Source organism: Ochlerotatus camptorhynchus, unplaced genomic scaffold (assembly GCF_037179485.1).
Source record: "Ochlerotatus camptorhynchus isolate MF236.1 unplaced genomic scaffold, CSIRO-AGI_Acam_v1.1 ptg000280l, whole genome shotgun sequence".
Lineage (NCBI taxonomy): Eukaryota > Metazoa > Arthropoda > Insecta > Diptera > Culicidae > Ochlerotatus > Ochlerotatus camptorhynchus.
The window spans coordinates 444,176-466,047 of NW_027040769.1; the positions used below are offsets into that span (position 1 = coordinate 444,176).

Genomic DNA, 21,872 nt, shown 5'->3' on the forward strand with positions numbered 1-21,872 from the left:
AATATTAGGTAACGTGTGTTGTCATATAGGTTGTAATCTTGTCCGAAGAAGCTGGTTTGTGTCTAAGCTATGTTTTACATTTAGCTTTGTATATACATTTGTAAGGTTTTATAGCAAGCTAGCGTTTTTTATGGAACAATAAATAAGATGGCTAAAGAGGAGAATTGCTAAATACGCGAAAGAGATAGGATTCAAATGAACACATAAATAAGATGGCTAATCGACATATGTTTTCGCGCCATATCCTATCCTTTTATCTTGAAGAAAACCTGTGGTTTCTTGGGGAACAAAACTTCTAATCTCGTCCATTTCGCTAACGAATCGGCTGGAAAGCAGATGTGTGTGACGCGGTTTTTATGTTCGTAAAGTGGACTCTGTGAAAGTAATCTACTACTCTAAGGTGATTAGTTTAAAAGGAGTTAATTGAGCCAGCTCAGTGATTTAACGTGTGGTTTTTTTGTACGTTTAGGTTAATTGTACTGTTCAAAGTAGTTGCGTCGCAGACATCTGCGTTTTTAGTGTTTTATCGTACAAAAAGGTAATTTGTAAAACTTTTAAACATTAGCATTTTTGTAATTTCGTGTTTTTCGCGTTGGACAGCTCGTTCAACGGGCTTTTTTTTTGTACGGGCTGGATTTTTGACGAGTTCGGCAGTCATCATCGCCGGAACACAATCTCCCGGGAAAAGCTCGACTCCGTCGATGCTCAGCTCTCTAGAAAGAAAATCGGAAGCCTTCCGTCCAGCCGCCACTACCTCCGCACCTCTAATTTCGGCCATACCGCACACGGGTCACTTTTCGTCGCTGCACGCCATTTCCGCAGCTAGATCGGCGCCATTCTGAGACCGCCACCATCATCACAGGTCATCGGAAGGTTGACAGTCGCCATCGCTAGGACCTTGGTAAGGTCTCCGGCCGCCATTATCGCTCCATCCGTCGCCATCACCGCTTCATCCGTCGCCGTTGCATCGCATCGCATCGCATCTCACGGAACCTAAATCCTGCGCAGGTATGTCCGTATTCTTGTTTTCATGGCCATGAATTTTGTTTTTCCGTTGTTATCGGGTTTGTCCAACACAATACGAATGTAATTATCAAATACGTGAATATAGTTTGAATTGGTTGTTTTTTGTTGTAAAGTCTATAGTTTTTCTTCATACCGTTGCGTCTCTTAGCTGGTTTCATACGTCACTGTGTATTCCGTACGTAAGATCTCTCTCTATTCATACATATTTGTTTTTAACCTGATTCGTTGTGTTATGCTGATAGAGCTTAGCATTTTGGATCGTTTCGGGGTTGCAGGTTTTTCGTGATAAAAGGAAGTGCGGATAAAAGTGTTCATTTGATCTCAGGCGTTAGCGAAAATTCGGGGTTGATTCGTTGTGGTACTTCAAGAATCGTACCGTACGGGAGTCCTCTGAGATTTAGTCTCAAAGTGTCGGGCAAGTTTAACACGACCGGTGGTTTCTCTTCGTGAGAGTGGCGCTTAAGCCACCGTGTTTACAATTATCTCAGGAAGTTTCCCGCACGGTTACAGTTGGCGCCCAACGTGGGGCGGTTACAATTGGCAATTTCTTTAGCTTTAAGGAACGAACAGATAAGTGGCCTTTCATGCTTTTTTGTTTTATTACGAGATAAACCAAATTTGCAACTATTAATTACTCGGCTTCAAATAAGTTCCAGCATAATTCTGCCAACAGATATGCAAACTTTTTTCCTGCATACCAAGCTTCAAATGGTGCAGCAATCTGATGGAATCTATCACCGTGTTCATCGGTTTCGGTGCTCAATTTTTTTTCGAGTTGATCGAGATGGCAATGCAGGAAATGGATTTTTAGGGACATGTGCACATTTATATCGTTGAACGCGATTATCATACTCTCAATAATTGATCGGAATCTTGGCGACCGATTTGTTCCAAGACAATTATGAATCACATCTTTAATGCATCTCCAGGCAACTTGTTCCTTTGGCAAAAGATTGTTTTCGAAGGCTGTACTCTTCTCTAGCTTCCTGATGTCCGGGCCATTAAGTATTCCTGCCGAACGAATAAAATTAAGATTCTTCTACCATATAGATATTTACTTGTTACCTTCTCTAACTTTAGCTGGACTTAGTTTTGGGAACACGTCACGCAAACATAGAAACGCTGGCATTTCCTTGTCCAATGACTTAATACAGTTTTTAACTATCCCTAGCTTCATATGAAGAAGGGGAGGAAGTAAGATTGAGTCTCTGGAAACGAGTGGTGGGTAGATTACATTTGATTTCCTTAGCTGATGTTGTCCACGAATTTCCCAATCAGTTTTCAAGTATTGGTTCTGCTTATAGCGTGTGTCCCACAAGCACAAGTAACACATGTTTTCCGTATATCTAGTTTGCAGACCGCAACGTGACAACCTTAAGGTCTGCACAAATACGCCACTGATGATCCTTATACTTAACTGCATCTAAAATCTGCTTAAGACTATCGTAGGTTTCTTTTGTGTTTACGCAGATTGCAATTGGCACAGGATTGTTTGAGTTATCAACGTATAGTAGAACAGCTTTAAGTGAGGTTTTGCAACCATCGATAAGGCGCCAATCATCTGCCCGGTATTCATTTCCCATTTCAGTAATTAATCCATTGATGTCTATACAGTAAGCGAATGTATTTTCTCTGTTGCTCGTAAAAATGGAACAAATGATTTCTGTCGATGTCGGAAGGACGTAGTTTTAACACCGGTAGCCAGGATAACAACTTTAGTTAGGCAGTAATCGACCATCATCGAGACAATTTACAAAAATTCATAAAGATGGCGGTACCAAAAAATTAGGACGTGTTAGGATATAGGGGAATTTACGTATTCTCGGCAACCTAAGCAACGACCTTCTTTCTATAGCCTTTTTCTCTAAGGAACGCACACATATGCAGTATTGGTTTGTTTACAATCTATTGCTGCCAGCTGCTCTAACAATTCCAGTCGAAAGAATTGTCAAAAACTGTTTTGAAACGCTTTTACAAAGCTCCAATCTTCTCTAGTGAGAACGAGTATTGTCGGCAACCGTTCCATTTGAACTGCATGTAAATCTGCTGTTCTATTATCGGCAACTCGAAATCAGCTACAATTTGTAGTGCGTGTGTTTCATTTCAAGAAAACCTTGCTAGATTGCTTTTTCTCAGTGGTAAAAATATAGGCAAATTGAAGCTGAAAGCATAAAGAATCGTTTGCATGCATTCAGCGAAGTGTTTTCGTAAGAAAATCCAGTGCAAATAGTGTTTCAATTTGGGTTGCCGAAAATAGTCTGTCATGCCGAAGCCGTCATTTCCCCTATGTATGTTCTAGACTTTTACTCAGGGGACAACAGGAAAGTCAAATATGATTAATTTTCTCAGTCCTAGAAAAAAGGTTCAGATTTGTTGCACAGTGGAATCATAAGGAATTTACCACAGACAAACAGACATAACTCTTAGAAGAAAATTCTTCAAAAATATCGTCAAGCGTATTTTGCATGCGCACTAGCACCATCTATCATCCACATTCCCAAGCAATGTTTTGCAACCAGCATCCCTCGTGCATGCAATTTTTTCACTAGTTGCTTTTCCCTCGTTCTGTCAACGCGTCAGATGTGTTTAATAAAAACAAAACAGATGGAAGTCAGTGATGTCGGTTCTACACAGCAAAAAAATAATTTTGATATCACGTCAAAGTGGATGCACTACAATCATGTCGAAAATATGGTGTAATATTACTTGCTAAAAAGGACAAAATTATCATTAATACAATGCATGAACTGACATTACGCTGCTTTTACTGCATTTGTTTATTTATGTGGTCATAAAAATTACATGAAATTTTCGACATGATTGTAGTGCATCCACTTTGATGTGATATCAAAATTATTTTTTTGCTGTGTATGAAATTTTCCGAAGATCTGTAGAATTGGTTGAATTCTGCAGAAATACGTAGGATACGTAGGAAAAATTCTCAGAAGCTGAGACTTTTTTTAGGGATTTGTTTTGTTTGCTTAGTGTGCTTTTTCTTTTGCTGGAAATAAGTTTTTAAACGAGGTAATGCATCACTTATTAGTGCCCTTTCTACCACCGCTCATCACTTCAATGTGTACACAGGAGAAAAATATATATATATATATATATATCAATCAATGATATTCATGGTGAAGTATTGAACATCAATAACTGGTAAAAGTTAATAGAATAGTATAGTCATTAACATGATTTGTTCTCGAATTCTGTGTACATCATACAACGTAATATTAGGAACGGAATGACTAATGTGCAGCAGTTTTGATGTAAAATTCAACAACTTTTTTTCTGTATTCGTCAGATGTGGTATGTGTCTCCAGTGGAATGCCTTGACCACTTATCATTTTCAAGAGCTGACATCTACTAACTAGACGTGAAAAAGAACTGGCATCACTGATAAGTTCGAAATGTGGTGGCTTGCTCAATGCTTCAGTGGCGCCACCATGACAAATGCAAGCACATTCCCAACTAAAAATTATTTGCGATGAATGTGATTGTGAGTGTTATGTCTGTTTGTCTGTGACTTTACTGTGAAGATCGATTTTCTATATCGGTTTTTTTAAATTAACAGTTACCGTATGCGTGATAATGTTTGCATCATTAAACCCTGTGAAAACAAAAAATCAAAGTGGAAAAAATACATTTATTCAAAAGGTATCTGTTTGTATAGGTTCACAAAACCTATGTTAAGTATCGATAGAACTTCCATTTGCCGCAATTGTAGCCTCAACGAACTTCCGGAATGCTCGCCAGGTTCTGATAATAAAGTCCGGAGCCATAGCTCTCAAGGCGCAGGTCAATGTTTGTCTGAGGCTTGCTGTACTGGAGTGGCGATTGGCACAGGTCTTGGCTTTCATGACGCGCACATTGAATAATCCAAGGGATTAAGATCGGGACTTGATGGCGGCCACATATCTTTCGGTCAGAACGGCAGATATTGCTTTAGCCAATTCTGCGTGCGGTTCGAGGTGTGGCATGGTAACCCGTCTTGCCGAAAGACCATATTCGGCTCTGGGCCATAATGCTCAGTAATCCACGGAAGGACATACTTACTGATAATGACGATATACACCTCCGTATTCATTTTGGATGGAGCAAACATTATCACACATATGATAGGTGAAAAAAAAAATCTGAAATTTTTCGAAAGTTCTAAAGTAATCGTAAGGTTGGCTATGAAAAAAACAATAAACGCACCGAGATATGCTAAACCAGGTGATACAAAACAGAAAATCAATTAAAAGAATCAATCATTGCAGAAATTACATTATGATTCTGAACGCTAAGTAGAAGTATTTCTAACAAACCATTTCAGTTTGTCATTTTTCATCAATTTTAATGAGGGGGGATTTCCCATCGTGTTGAGACCACTACTGAAATTTTTCACCGAAGGCTTTTTTTTCATACAAAATTTGTGTCTTTTTGAGAGTTTGTTTTCAAAGGTTAGGATTCCTTAATCTTTTTGTGTTCAGAAACAATTCGATTGTAGTATTATCATGACGAGCAATGGTTATTATTATTTGCATAAAGACTCCGTGGGTAATTATCTGTGAATGAAAATAACGATGTAAGAACGTACACAAGTACAAAACGAACTTTTCAACCCTTTGAATCAAAACTTTCTACAGAATAAAATCAAAATCAATCCGTTCTTTCAGTAATCGATCAGCTAACTAAATCTGCTAGAATGGCACACCAATGTTCTGATTTGGGGTTATGTTTGACATATGTATCAGTCCTTCTGAATTTGGCCAAGAAGCGAATTTAAATTTGTGAGTTTATGATGGTGTTGCAATTTTTACAGTATACAGGGTGCGTGACGAATTTTTGCAGTAAATGGCATATTTGAGAAAAAATACACCAGTTAGTTATTCTAGCAATGAATTTTGTGTAATTTATTTTCTTTCGCAACATATGGAAGTTGTAAGTAAATTTGTTCAAAAAAAAATTGCCTTCCCTTTCGACGACTGTAGTTAGACGCTTCCGGAAACTGCAGTATGCACGTTTTAAAATGTTTCGATCCATAGATGTCATCACTGCCTTGATTTTAGCTTTTAGCGACTTAAGTGTGGTGTGAGAGGTTCTATTGGTATCCCGTTGGACGACGCCCTATACAAAATAATCCAACGGATTGATATCGGGACTGCTTGGGGGCCAAATTTCTTTCTCCCAAATTTACGAAATATTTTCCGTAAGCCATTTCTGTGCTTTATTAGCAGTATGAGCAGGTGCTCCGTCTTATCACTTTCCCAAGCCTTTTTTAATATTATATACTGTTCTTTCAGACACATTTACCGACCGAATTATTTCTTTCATGCATACTCCGGCGCGCAACAAAGCGACAACGGCTGACAGATTGCTCTCTTGTTTCGACATCTTTACGTTCACTCAACATTGTTTGTTTAAATCTTACACCTAACAGTATAAGCTATCCAGTGCTGCCAAATATATCTAAATCATGATGCACAAGCATGAGAAATTACTATTTCAAAATTACTGCAAAAATTCGTCACGCACCCTGTAGAGCAGTTCAAAACAAATTATCGAAAAAAAAAGAATTGAAATTGTTGATTGACCGTCTTCGATTTGCATGAAACTTTACGTAATTGTTTGTTATAGGTAATGATGAACATTTTCACAAAATTTTTGATTTTGCCGTCCTTATTTTTTCCATTTCTGTTTGGAATGATATCTGATAGGAGAAATGCATGTAATGTCGGTCTAAATGCCCCTAGTTTGGGCCCATACATAAATTCAGCAATCGACTGAATTTTCAATAGCGGCCAAAAATGTCCATTAGTACCGTCGCAATGACGCGTTCATCTAGATAAAATTGATAAATAGCAGATTTTTAGCGATGGACCCAATCTTAGATCCTTAGACACCAACATTAGAGCCATTTCCCCTACATAGTTTTAGTAAAAAATATTTTCGTTCTTAAACACAAATAAAAAAACCTCAATATTAAAAATGAACTTCCCTGTTTTTTAAACTAGAAAAGCTTCTGAAAAATTGTACCTTCCTAAATGTTTAAACCATGGACATTTGATAACTAACAAAAATCATAGCACAAAAACATTTGGTCAAATTATTTATCTCATTGTAGGTACATTTTTCGTGTATTTTTTTTTTTCGAACATTGTTTTCTGAGTATAAATGAGATGAACAACTTTTCAACTTAAATTTTAAAAAGTTGGCCAAGCTCTTGTTGAAATATCAGAGTTAATTAAATTTTTAAATGTGTATAAATTTAAACATTCCAAAAGTTTTCAGATTATATGATCTTTTTTTTAGATGAAACAAAAATTAAAAAATTGGCATTGAAATGTTGAGATATGTATGATAATAACAAGTTACAGGAAGTTGGGGCCTCCCTTAGCTCAGTCGGTAAAGGCGCAGCTACAAAGCAAGACCATGCTGGAGGTGGCTGGGTTCGATTACCGGACCGGTCTAGGAATTTTTCGGGTTGGAACATTTCTCGACTTCCCTGGGCATAGAAGTATGATTGGACTTGCTACACAATTATACCAATGCAAAAATGGTACAGGCATCGAAAGTTCTCAATTAATAACTGTGGGAGTGTATCTAGAACACTAAGTTGAGAGCACGCAATAAGCTAATATGCGATATGCAATAAGCTTGAAATGTGAAGAAGAAGAAGAATAAGAATAAGAAGAAGAAGAAGAATAAGTTACTGGAATTTTAGCTTGAAATAACCATTTTTTTTTTAATACTTATCCCAGAAAACTCTGTTTTTCACCACAATTTTGTCTTAGACGTCATTTTGATTAGAAGTGCCGTTTCCGGGCTAAAATTTCTTGAAAAACTCAAAAGGTGCCATGGTTGAATTTTAACAAAAATGTGAATCAAAGACAAAGAATCATGCAAAGTTTCTTGCAAATCGAAAAGGTCTAGTTTTTCTGATTTACTCAATATAGGCGAGGAGAACGCGCTGGAAGGAGAAAGGAGTGCAGTAAACCAGCTCATTGAAGACAGCATACAAAAATGGCTGAATCACAAATTTGTCACATTAAAACACGTCCCAAGTAACAATTTAACTGCCTTTTGGCTTTCATACTGATTTATTGTAGTTTTATAACGGCAATGAGCAACCTGTTTAGTTTAAATACAGCGTTTATTAGTGCAACACATTTTTGGTTAATAGTTCAGCATTTTGCTGCTTCAAAGTCTGACGATGAAGTCAAATTGGGTCCGGTTTTTTAAAAAGAATTTAATGCAGCACTCTATCCCTTTATAAAACTGTTCAGTTAATCAATCATAAACATGCGTGGTATTTGATATTGCTTCCACGACAAATACTCCACAAAGGTGTTTTATAATTTTTCGATAACCACAGCGGATGGAGATAAATATTTTGGAGGATCTTCACTAGTTTAACCCACAGGTAAGTTCTTTACAAGGGTGTATCACGCACTAAACAGGTTCTTACGTAACTAACATTATTTCTTTTTAATTCACCGTTCAGTTTATTTTCATTAACATTAAAACTAATTAACTATACTTAATTTTACTTCAAATTCACTTTGTACTTAATGAAATTCTCACTGTCCAATTTTTGTCGTATCATCACTGGGCACTGATGATAAAGGGTCCGCCTATAGGATAGTAGAAGAACCAAAGAAATTTATTTATGCTGCGGCGGTTCCTTTTATAGCTTATAACGGAAGAAAGAGAAGGAACAGTCGGAACTGCACAAACGTCAATAAACGCACAGTTCTGCTGCACGGTCGATCGCAAATTCGATGTACGGGAGCGATGTGCGGTATAAGAGGTGAGGAGAAAGGAAACTAGTGGACTCTTTCGTTCTCGCGTCTTCTTACGCAGCAACAGACGTGACGTCACGTCTGCTGTTGCATAAGAACACCGTCAGAATGAAAGAGTCCACTAGTTTCCTTTCTCCTCACCTCTTATACCGCACATCGGTACGGGAGTGGTAGTTTGATCACAGAGAACAGACGTTCAAGCTCGGTCAGAAACTTGTGTAAAATAAGTGGGAACGTCGCCGTTACGTGGTGTTAGCATCTCCTGATTTTCTCTATTAATTTTCCACTTTCGACCAATTTGGCGCTAGTATCGATAAATTTTCTGTTGAAAATTGCCACTTGGCGTTACTAGCACTTAGTGTCTAGTGTAATTTGTGCAACGCCAGCGCCATCATGTTGTCAAAGAGGGTTTTTAAGTGGGGAAGTCGCCGTTAGTGGCGCTTAAGTCAAATAGGAATCTTTACACAAGTTTTTAGAGAAATTTTGTTCGAGCCTCCTTGTTTGTTCTCTGTGGTTTGATGGCGAGATTGATGATCGATGGTGCCCACTGACGTATAGGTGTCTCTACTCGCCTATGCGAACATCATTATAAAATCAATTATAAAACCTGAAACCAATCGGGATCAAAAAGCATATATATATTAATAAAAAGAAAGAGAAGGATTAGTAATTTCCATTTAATTCCACTACCTTATTTGCTTATCCTTGACAGATACGCGTATTTCGTCTACAATGTGCCGACTTCTTCAGTGTCTTGTACTAATACTCGACTGAATACTGAAGGCGGTACAAGACACTGAAGAAGTCTGCACATTGTAGACGGAATACGCGTATCTGTCAAAGATAAGCAAGTAAGGTAGTGGAATTAAATGGAAATTACTAATCCTTCTCTCTTTCTTTATACAGGTATTTCCCTAAGACGCCCACATTCATCAGGATTCATATATGTATTGTTCCTTATTGATATCAATAAAGTGCTTCGCAAAACCCCCCACTATTTACAAATTAAACTAAACTGATGTATCCACCTAGAGACAGAGAAAACATACATCTAATGGAGCTTTTAAACGCAAAATCACAAAGAAATGCCGAAGGAAAGTGGAGTAATAATTGTAGCGGTAGTTGAAAGAATAATTCTAGCGATGATGTCGATGGAAGGGAGCAGGGCTCCGACAAATACGGTCTACAAAAACAAAGCAGCCAACTGAGAAGAGTGAAGTGAAGGAGGTTCACGAAGCATGGAAGCCATCAAATTAGACGTTTAAAATTGATGGGCATACACAAAATATTATCATTGGCGTTTGCGTCACGTTTTGAATAATGACAGACCAGCCTTCACCATAAATTGCGTTTCGATGATGGTCCGAATAACATGCGTCCAAGCAAGCGTACATAGACTTCATCGCATCATCCGGGAGAAGAGAAACTTTTCGGGAACGATTGAGTTTCCACCTGTTCCATACGCTTCCTGATTAACTGCTTCCAATAGATGAAAATCACCCTTCTCGAGGATGTCACGCAACTTGTTGATGCAACGCTGAAGTAGAAGCTCGTTGCAATGATTGCACAACTACTGATGAAACTGTTACTGGGGAAAAATGCCGAGGATCAATAAATGTATCATTAAGAACACTGTAAAAGTTGACTTTTGTGCACTCGAGAGCCCTCACATATAATTGGCCCCGGGCCTCCATAAATGTACATCCGGCCTTGGCCCTACCGTATAGACAACCCTGTTGAATGAAGTTTTGCGAACTTCAGGATAGTTCCATGAACATTCGGAAAATTCTGGAAACTTGAGGGAAGGTCCGAAAACAATAGGAAAATGTTGAATAATGAATAAAGTCCAAACAACTGCAAAGAAATTGGGAGTCCCATGATCGTTAGGAAAATTACGGAACTTTAATTAAGTTCCCAGAGCTTTAATTTTTTTTAAACTTTGTATAAGAAACCGTCAAGAAGCTCTGAGAATTTCATGGAAATTCCAAGAATTTAACGGACACTGACGCATATTTTGGACACTTAATCATTTTCTCTTGACCTATATACCTTATACTATATAAACATTAAAAATATATCATGCTACTCCCTTTAGATTCACTCCTTGGTTTTACAACAGTTTTTAAAAGGTATCAGCCCTGAATGATAGATCGGAGTGGTAAACAACTCTCTCACTCCGATACTGGTAGGCACACAAGAGTGGTGGTTGAGTGTGTTGCAAGAATGATGAATCACATCCCGCTTACTAGAGGACTTGGACCGTCTCTATAACGTCACCGATTCGTAAGATTGGTGATGGTAGCATCAAGTCTACGGTAGCATAGTGGCAGAGCGCTTGTTTAGCGTACTGGAAGGTGTAGGTTCGATTGCCACCAGTAGGAAGTGGATAATTTTCACCATTTTCGCAACATATCTCACCACATAAATACATGTTCTTGCCTTCTAGTATCGTTTCATAACAAGTAGAAATAGTTTAACTCAACATTAGTCATTTATTCTTTCAATCCCACCCATCTTCAACGTTGAGATCCTGGGGTTGATCTTCTTAAGAATAATTTTTTATACAAATTTGCTGAAAATCAAGGCAATTTTAAAAGAGAAACCAGCATGGATTTGAATTTTGACATGACAATATTCTATTGATCAAGAAAATCGCTGAGTTTCGTCATAAACATTTGTTTTTGGTAAGTCGTGGTTGAATGTTCAGTATCGCCTGTGTGGTTGCCAACATCGATATTCTTTATTATATTGGTGGGGATGATATAGAGTATGAAATGCAAACAGTTTATTTTCATTTTACTCAAATAAAACGTTGTACAAAATGTTGTGTAGCTTTTCACACTCAGATCGATGAACTCACACACAGTTTACCTTAACTACAGGTAACTCCACTATTCACATGACCATTATGCCAAAGAATAATTTTATTATATTACTAAAATGAAAGTATGATAGTTTCATTTTTGAAGTCTCAGGATCTTGCAATGATTCTAAATTCCGGAATTTATATTTTTCCTGCATCCCAGACCATGAAATGTTTTGGTAGTTTGAATTTACTTGGAACTCAGTACAGGATATCTTGGCCTTTTTTTTTTGTTCAATTTGAATCATCCTAGATTTCCATCATATTTCTTTTCTATATTCTCTTAAAATAATCTTGAAAATATCTAAACTTTTCCAGTAACATTCTAAGAGTTCTTATCATTAACTCTTGAAATCTCTTATAAATCACTCTTCAATCCCACAACTCCCTCAAATTGGTAATAATTCCCAAGAATTGGCTCAATTTTGTGTCCATTTTTCTCTATGAAATTCTAAAAATATTCTTAACAATTTCCTTGGTACACTCTTCAGAATGACCGTCACACTCTTCTCAGACTTATCCGATAATTCAATTCCCTTTGAAGTGCTTTGTAGGTAAGGTTACAATTGGTTTGAAATCCTTTTCAGTATTACCCAAGTACTCAAGTACTTTGCCAAAATGGTTTTGAAAGTCTTCCAGAAATTGCACTTTAATTGTTAGTAAAATTAATCTCCATAGAAACATTGGAAAGAATTCCATTGAAATTGTTCTCGCGATTCGTATCAGCATACTCCTTAAGTTTCATGATAAGAATTTTCTATGATTTATTTTCCGGATTGAAATTTACTTTATTGACAAAATCTCCATGCAATTGTCATCAGAGTTGACAAGACAATTGACACCGTCTTCAACCAGAGGTTGCACAGACTGAATATTTAACATTAAACAACGGAAAACACACCACACCCATTACCATTAGAACAGTAGGCAAATTTTGAGGTTGCCATAATTTGCCCCGGCTGGAGCGTGAATCGAACCCTCACTTTGTGGCACTCACAATACGCCTAAATGATGGGTGACGCCGCACGACCCCGAACCCCAAAAAAAATGGATGTAATTCTACTCAGAAGTAGCTTGAAATTCTCCTTTGATTTCACAAAGAATTCGCCTCACACTTAAATGTGAACTATTTTCAGAATTACCTTAAAATTCCAATAATGTCCAATGTTGATGGCCTTTAATAATTAAAGTAGCAAATTTGGCTTTTTATTTTTTTTTATTAGAGGAAAGAGCAAATTAAAAAATCTGGGAAAATCTGGAACATATTAAAAAAATCTGGAAATATACGTAGTCTGTCTGTCTATCTGGCAAGACGACTAAAAATCTGGAAAATCCAAATAAATCTGGAATACGGGCAACGCTGATCATAGGTTACTATTTTGGTCACACCTCAGAAAACAGATTAAATCACAATATTCGTGCATTTTGTGGTCAAAATGTTTATATACACAGTTGAATATGATTTGTACCAACAAACTGAACGCATCTGAACATCTCAAAATTGTAAACGTGAAATATCGTCAAAAGGTGGCCAAAATAGGAACATGGCCAATACTGGTTCCTATTCAAAAAACATCGGTTCGAGAGTCAGAAATTGGCGATTCAAAGCAAAGCCAAAACTGGTCATGCAACACCTACCCAAGCAACACAGAAAACATCTCAATTCTTTTATTTTTTTATTTAAGTTGCCCAAATATCCTTTAAATGGTACAGGAAATACATCTTGATACGACTAAGTTTCAACATTGATGCTTCATTTACTTCAGGTCTCAATAATGAAACTCAACTGTTTCAATGTACTGCTTGGATGACCTGTCAAATCATGCCTCAAATGGGAGGAGCAAACATTTTACACTCAAATTGCTACGTGATGTTGTATGAAACACTTGAGCAACAAATCTAACTTGTGTTGTGTTTGTTGAATGAGAGTTCCATAAAACATTATGTTTCTTAAAACTTTGGTGCAACATAGTATGAACTATATGTTTTTTGTACTAATTGAGCAACTGTTTCGAAATGCTACTAAAGAGTTGACGAACCAAGATGTGTTGAAGAACCTATTTGCAATCTTGTTCCAATTAAACGTATGAATCTATAAGTTTTCAAACTTCGTTTTGCAACCTACTGAATCAAGATGTCACTGTAAAGGTTTGTTGTAACCATCTGGTAACTACCATGGCTCAAATATGTCTTGTCACTTTGATGTTGTAAAATATTTTTGGACAACATTGGCAAAATCTACTAACGTTAGGTTTAAGTAATTTTGTTGTCTAAACAATGAATAACGGCTCCGCAAAGCTACAGCAAATGAGCCTGGAAAAATAAACGAATTATAAAAAAAAAAAAAAAAAAATTGGCAAAATCGGAGAAATCGTAATGTGCTAACATCTGCAAAGGAAATGGAAGACCACGACGAGGACGATAGGATTACGGATGGCGGGGGACGATGGTGACTAAAGACGATGCCAACAGCGGCTGGCGTGGCCATAGTCACTCAACAGGCCGGGTGTTCCAAAGGGCTAAAAAGAACGGTGAGAAGCCTGAGGTGACGATGGATTGGTTGTTGCGTGAGCTGGGGGCAGAAATATGTTGATACCGCCGAACGGAGATGTGGCCCTTGAGGATCCGTTAGAGATGGAGCTCGTATTTGCCGGAACTGCTGGTGAACTGGAAACGGCACCAAATAGCGGGTGGATTGCCAGAACTAGTGGCTCATAATGCTGAAACCTGATGGCTGCTGGTGGAGGAGCTGCACGGATGTCGCTACCACTCGATGCCGCATTACTACTGACAAGAAACGTTTAAAGCACGCACATACTCAACAATTTCTATGATTGTTCAAACTACGCATTTGCTACTAATTTTCAACATTACTGGAACATGGATACCATGGATAATACGTAATGGTGCAGTTATGTTGACAAATCGTTCCGGTGTTGTTGCAGTTCAATATGAATCATTGATTTTAATATCCACTCATCTGCAACGTAAAAAATACTTGTTGTAAACTTTACATGATGTCTGGAAAAATAGCTACATTATTGTAACGTACTATTTAACATGTTTGCAACAGTTCAGTGAGCTGGATTATATCTGGATGAACCGTACACTACCGGCCGAAATAATGTTACTATAATGGAGAATGTTCACAAGTATTCCAAACATTAAAAAAGTAAATCAATTCAGAGTTTTACACTTGTTAATGGTCATGAGAGGGCGTTTTGATGTGTTATCGGTGCAGGACATTAAATAACTATATTAAGCTCTCCATTTTGGTTGACTCTATTTTTTTATGGTGTAATGTTGTCCAGGTGAAGGCTTTGATTTGTATTTTGTCAAAATTTCGATAGAAATCTTTGCTTTATAATTAAGCTATTTTTTAAAGATCAGTGAATGATGACTAGATGATTATGAAAAGAAGTCTTACGGTTTGCGTAATCGACGTAGTGAAATCGACGTAGTGAAATCGCTTTAATCCTCGCGCAATAAACTGGGAGTTTGAATCCTTAGGGTTTTAAGTATGAACTGCAAGCGTTGAAATATCGATCCCATTCACTAATTATTGGATAGTAATATTATGATCGACCAAGGGGTCAAAAAGCAAGGATTTATGTATTGACCAGAAATTGATGATACGCAGCAGCTAGCTGGTATATTTATTTTGAGTTGAATTTTTGTTTCTTGTTTCCGGGAGTCATACAAGTCCCTTAACTGATCTCCAACGACCGTCTTTTGAATCCGTAACCGCTTAACTTTTCGCATTTTTTAGAGAATATTATTTAAGTCATTGATTCCAATTGGTTTAAAGGTCTTTTTTAATTTGTTTTTATTTCATTTATTTATTTTTGAAATTGATAAAAAATTATAACATTTATTTTAATTAAAAAAAATATGTTTTAGTTTATAAAATAAATTATTGCTTCAAGCAGAAACGATGACAATATCAAGGATTTAGGCTCTTGGATCGGCAATATTCAAAATAAAAGTTTTTCAAAAATCAAATAGATTTTTTTTTTTTTTTTGGAGTTCGTTTCCTATTTTGACAATGTTGGGTTGGAATCTCAAAAGATGATGAATATGAACAAACGCGTATTTGTCGATATAAAATAAACTCATTTGTACATTTCATTCGTACGTGAGAGAGAATATTTTCAAAACAAACAAAGCAGCATTAGCCATTGCGTGTGTTGGTAAATGAGAAAAACAGACACTGAGACACTGAAAACGCTTAATATAGTACAACTTTATATCCCCTCAAGAATGCCACGTCCAAAAACTGAAATTTTGGACTTAAAACATTGTTGCGGTTTGATCCACCGTTTTTAAACTTGGATGCCAATATTCGAAAAATTTAGTTTTTTTAGTGATGAAAGCACAAGTTTTAATTAACTTGAACTAAATTATGAGTACATTCTGAAAATATAATTATGGGCACTCCTTAAAAGGGGTGCACGTATGAAAAATCAGTGGAAAACAGTTTTAAATTTACAGCAAAGCACTGCCCCTTGGATTGCGTGTACGTATTGCCACTGAAAAACTGCACTACCCAGCATGCAGTCTTGGGCATATGCCTCTCCGTAGTGCCTGAATATTTCTAGTTTTCAAAGCAATAGTCAACCTTTTCCGGCACTCATTACCTTCAAACGAATCCTTATCGAAACCGCAAAAATCTATATAGGACAAAAAAAAAGTAAATATAGAACACAACCGAAATGCCACCTCGGCCAGTAAACCTCAAGTGAGCATATACATACGTTCATATTCCACTCGTTTCCAAATGCCAACCACGTCCAGTCCCACACTCGTGCTGAATCCGCAAAAGGACCTCAGCTTCAAATCAAGAAAGACGAAAAATAACCGTTGACGATCTTACCGAAACTGCCCTCCGAAGATGCTGCTGTTGCTGCTGCTGCTGTTGATGGGCAATAATAATTTTCCACAGACCAATATTCTTAAACTTTACGAGCAAGTGAGAACAGAACACACGTTTTCTGCTACCCCCTGGGTTTTATTCATCCCACCCTCCATGCGAGTTTGAACATTACGCAAAGCTCTTCTTCTACCCTCAGTTGCCGTCCGATCAGGACCAAACCTTCATCGGTCGGTCGGTCGGTCGGTCGGTGGGAAATTTGTCCGATTCGAGCGGCTCAAAACGGCGGAAAAAGGCAACATAAATGTTCACATTTTCAACGAGCATAAAAGTGGAAGGAAATAAATTACTTATGTTTGAATGGGAAAAAAGTGGAAAACTTACAGTGAGTGGAGAATTATTGCACTATTATTACACATTTATTTTTTATCTCTTCTGCGAAACACCAGCACTGGTTTTTTCTTCTTCTGTGGGATTCTTCCTCGAGGGGAGCGCTACAATCACATATACATGACACACATACCCACACACTCTTTCTTTCTTTCGCCACACTTGTACCGACTTTCACTTTCACCGCCACTTGGGAGCGCTTTTCCGCTTATGATTTGTGATTTCTTTGATATAAATTTCGTTTCACACTGCTTCCCTGTTTGGAAACTCTTCTGCTGCTTCGGCTACAGGACGCATATGCCCCTTCTTCTTCTTCCTCTTTTGCGAATTTCTTCAAGAGCCACTACTATGCACTCTCGGTCGATCTTTTTTTTTTGGACCGGGGGAAAACACTCAAAATACAAAACCTCGACTCGGCGTTATTATTTATGAGCTGTTTTTATTATTATATTGCCAAACTCATTAATATTTTCCACCACACTTAGTAATATGGACACACAGTGTGTTTTTCTCGGTTGCTTTTCACCACTGGACCATTTGCTCTTTTCCGGTGGAGAAACTGCACACAGCACAAACCACTCACACACTCCCAGTCCGGAGGTGTTTCTCGCCTTTCTCAGATGATATTGTTATTGCAACTATTATTAGAAATTATTACGCCAGAGCACGATTTTCGGATATTACTCTGCCGGCCTTTGCCCTTAGGAGCGTGTTCGAAATTAAAGCGGAAATTTCAATTTCGGTCTGGACGTGGCCAATAAATGCTATCACAATCGCACTATATCACACACTTCCTGTTTTCTTGGCCGTTCGTTCGAATTCTTCAAACAACAGTACCACTTGAGCTGGAAGGAGGAAAACCTAAATCTATCATAAAAATTCCAACACCACCGGTCAGTGCCAGGTCAGGTCCAAATCTTCGGCTTCGGTCCGTCCGGATCCGTTTTCCTGATAGATGAGGAAAACAATAAAACTTTCACCGAGCGAAGCGGAATTCGATTCCACGTGCCTCTCGTCGGGATCACTCAATCTACTCCCTCGCGGCTGGAAACCAACTCAATCTTTTTCCACTTTATTTCGGATTTTTCTGCAATTTTCTTCCTCCCGTCTTATGGCCAATGGCCCGGAAGCGGCCGAAAACTTTCCGACTACTGTCCGTCCGCTCGCTCTCAACACGTAAACTTTAAATTAAATTTGTATTTCTGCTTCAGCTGCCACTGTTCTCCTCTGCTGCTGTTTCTTCGTTTTGGGTCACAAATTTGCCAGGAATTTGCACCTTCCGCCAAGCTCTTCCCTACAGTGCACACGAAATTAAGAAAACAAGACGGGGAAATCAATTTTCACATTTAAACTTCCCACTCGGCGTCTCTTTAAGACTCTTTAAGATTTCCCGCCGTCCGTACGTACGTTTGTGGGGTTTCTCCCGGCTAGGCACGGGATGATGATTTGTATCGAGTGATTCAGTCCTTTCGAAAGGCTTTGGAAGCCACCGACTAGCGGCCAGCCGGATCAGTCAGAAGGTCGTGCGTGCGTGATATAATTTTGCGATGTCCTTTGGAAGGATAACAGTCAGTGATAACAAGTACGATTTGATATAGTTTGTTTTGCTCGAGTGCTAATCTCAGATGGATGCCGGCAATTGTCGAGCTATGGGGAACTGAAGAGTTCAACACGTATCAACACCGAGAACAGAGAACTTGTGGTTAGGCACTTTTTGATGTGATTTCTTGATTTTTTGTTGTGGCTGCAGCGATTGCTGTTGTTGATTTGGCTTGAGCTCGGTTTACGTTGATATTTGGTTTGGGTTTTGTTCTGCGAGTCCAGTCAAAGTCCCCGAAACTGAGCACACGAGTACGGGTTATAAACAAATACACAACGCTCGAAACCGAATACCGGTAAACCACACTGGGAACGGAAAAACACAACAATGACGACGACGTGCGTGCGAGCTTGCTTGCGTGACACAGACGGCCAAGTCGATGCAATGTTATATGTATGCCCGACACACGCTCACGCTCTACCGACTGTCGAGGCTGATTGTTGACTACCGCTCTAGGACGATGTGCAACCCATGCAACGCTAGCTGCTGTAGTTGCATCCTCGCCTTCCCTGTGCCGTCACTACGATCTGCGGTGAGAGCAGATCCAAAGCCGCTCGATGATTCGTACAGCCTACGCTAGCAGATGCACTATCAGATGCTTTCCAACAGTTTCACTGAATGCACACGCCGGTTCGGATGCTCCGGATTTTCAATTATCGAAATGTCACTCACGCTCACTTCAGCTTACATACACTGGCCTCATCAGAGTTTATCGATAATACACTAGATAACAACAAAGTTTCGTGTCGATGTCCTCTCCTGGTGATTTGGTTGCAATTTTGCCTCCACCTCTCATTTACTCTAAAGTTGATATTCTTTTCGTTTTTGATCCAAGATTTTGTTGATTTTTTTTCTCGTAACTTAAACTTTAACTCGTAAAGTAGATCCCTGTAATATTTTGCTCATTTCTCTTGTAAACACTTAAATTCTTTCTACGCTTCCAGTTGTTTATCCCGTCTCGAAGAGTTTCCTCTTCTCTGTTTTCGATCGCCCTAGAGTTTTGTCTTCCAAAACTATTTGCTTCCTTCGTGTTTTGGAATACCCCAAGCTGTGAGCTTTGTAGCGTAAGTTCTTTCTGGACAAACAACAAACTTATGAAAACAACTAAACACGTAGACGACAACAACGACACAACGATCACGACGACGACGACAACGATGACGATAACACACCCGTATCCTTGTTCCACGTTTCTTGCTCTGATTTCAAAACAGTTCCAGCCGGAACCATGAACCTCGCGCGTAGACTCTCAGAACATCCACCGTCTATTCTTGTGACAGCCTTGCGTCCTGTCCCTTGGTTGGGTGGTAGCTTATCTCGCTCCCCAGCGTGTTCGCTCGCTCTCCCACACACTCGCTCTCTTTCTCTCTCTCGTGCTCCAACTTCCTTCGTGGACACCGTGCGTGCTGTGGGACTCCGTATGCTGTCAGTTTACAGGACTATCAATTAGCGTTACCGGACGTCAACCACTACTACTAGTGCTACACGCAACCATCACAGATCGCTCTCTTATTCCCACACAGCAGCAGGTCAGTTACTTTGGATGTTCTGGCACGGTGACAGTCCCCGTGTTTCGTTTTGGTAAATTTCGTATCCTAAGCAAACGACATTCAAAGATTTATTTGTACAGCAAACGGAACCAAAACGATCAACATCGAAACAACAGAGATGACGGTAGGTGTGTGTATATGAGAAATAAACTGGTTTGAGCGGCTTTTGCCACAGTACTATCCGAGTACCCGCAGCCGATGATCTAATGCTTGCACGACGTCCTCCGGCACACGGTGACGTCACCGTTTTACTATGCATATATCTAGCGTCGTGAGATTCCTTCACTCACTTTCCCCAATTGCACAGCATCTCGAGAGGGACAGTCGCCACGGCGCAGGCGTTTTCCTCCACCGGGAACTCACCTATTACAACAATACCGTAACGCCACCCATCCACCCACAACTGCCTACTGGCAAGACACCAGCTTTCTCCAAATCTCTCCTAACGCGCTCTTTTCTGCCGCACTCGAACCGCGAGAAAGTGGGAGGAGGTACATAAGCCCGGACTCGCTCTCTCCTGCATTCAAAAGTCGCTCTCCGGCTTCGGGAAAATCACCCTTTCGTCCCACAAAATTACTACGCGCCTATATACAGGAAAAGCCCTCCTAACAGTTGACTGCACTCTTCCTCTTTTGCGTTCTTTTATTTTTCAAGAGCGAAAAACGCGTTCTCGTCCTCGTCGTCAATGTGGTCGTACATACCTGCACATAAAATGCTCTGACAAGTTCATATTTCTTGATTTTAATCGCTCATTTCGGTTTGTCTCGGATTGCCCTCCCTCTCTTCCTACGACGTCGTTGCTGGGGGGCTACTGCTGCATCCCACCCACCGACATCATCATTACCATACTTACATTACCGGCTGCCGAGGCTTCCGCTCCTCAATCTTAAAATAGGAAGAATCGTGAATATTTAAAGAAGACAAAACGGTATAAATATTGCTTTTATTGATCGTTCCAGCGATATCAATCTTCTTAGGTTCCCCCCGCACCTCTCTCTGTCACTCAACCATGCGCACCTTTTCCGATTCGAGCGACCTTCTTCAGCGTAAAACAAGTCACCCTTCGGGGCGATGCCATCAAGTAGCCCCGGAGGCAAACTCATTTTCGTTTCATTCATGCGATAGCTGCCTTTTCTGTCGACCTGCCTGCCTGCCTGCCCGCCTGCCACCGACGATGATCGTGATGATGGGTGGTGGTGGGGTGGGGTGGGTTTTCCGTTTCTTTTTCTTCCGTCTCCGGTTGATTCTTGAGCTTGACTTGTGACGCGGCGAACAACCAAGCGAGCGATAGGAATCGATGGATGCTATGGAGGCAGGTTGACATGTGGCCCATGTGAAATTGAATGAATTGTGGGAATTGTATAGCAGCGAGTGATTCTATCCGGTCGGTCATCGGTTGACGGGTGCGAAAAGAAGATATATCAAATGATAGAAGTATGTTTTTAGATAGGGACACAGACGTGACACTGAAGTTCAATACGCCATTGTCGATTGGTTGTATTGCGTTGTGATTTATTTGTAACGAAACGTAACTGAGAGCAGAGTTGTGAATGATTGTTCAATTTGTAAGTTTACCTACATTTATCTGATCTTGACATTCTTTGATGAGAAACACTTTCCATTAGTATAACGTAAAATTAATTGCTTCGGGTTATGCAGCAAAGAATACTGCATTGATAATGCTAATTTTAATTTTTTTTTCTCTGTTCGGGACATAAATCTACTGCGACCAGTAATTTGATCTATTGACACTTCCCCCACAATTATGGGTCACTTAAGAGGAAGGCAT

At 39.2% G+C, this 21,872-nt stretch overlaps 1 long non-coding RNA gene across 1 annotated transcript in view; it reads right to left on the reverse strand.

Moving 5' to 3' along the window:
• LOC135706459 (uncharacterized) overlaps positions 1-20,237 on the reverse strand; it is a 364,550-nt gene extending 344,313 nt beyond the window's left edge. Inside the window, exon 1 of the long non-coding RNA XR_010518171.1 lies at positions 16,928-20,237. This is a non-coding gene — a long non-coding RNA (uncharacterized LOC135706459). The remainder of the gene's footprint in view (positions 1-16,927) is intronic.
• Between the last annotated feature and the right edge of the window lie 1,635 nt (positions 20,238-21,872).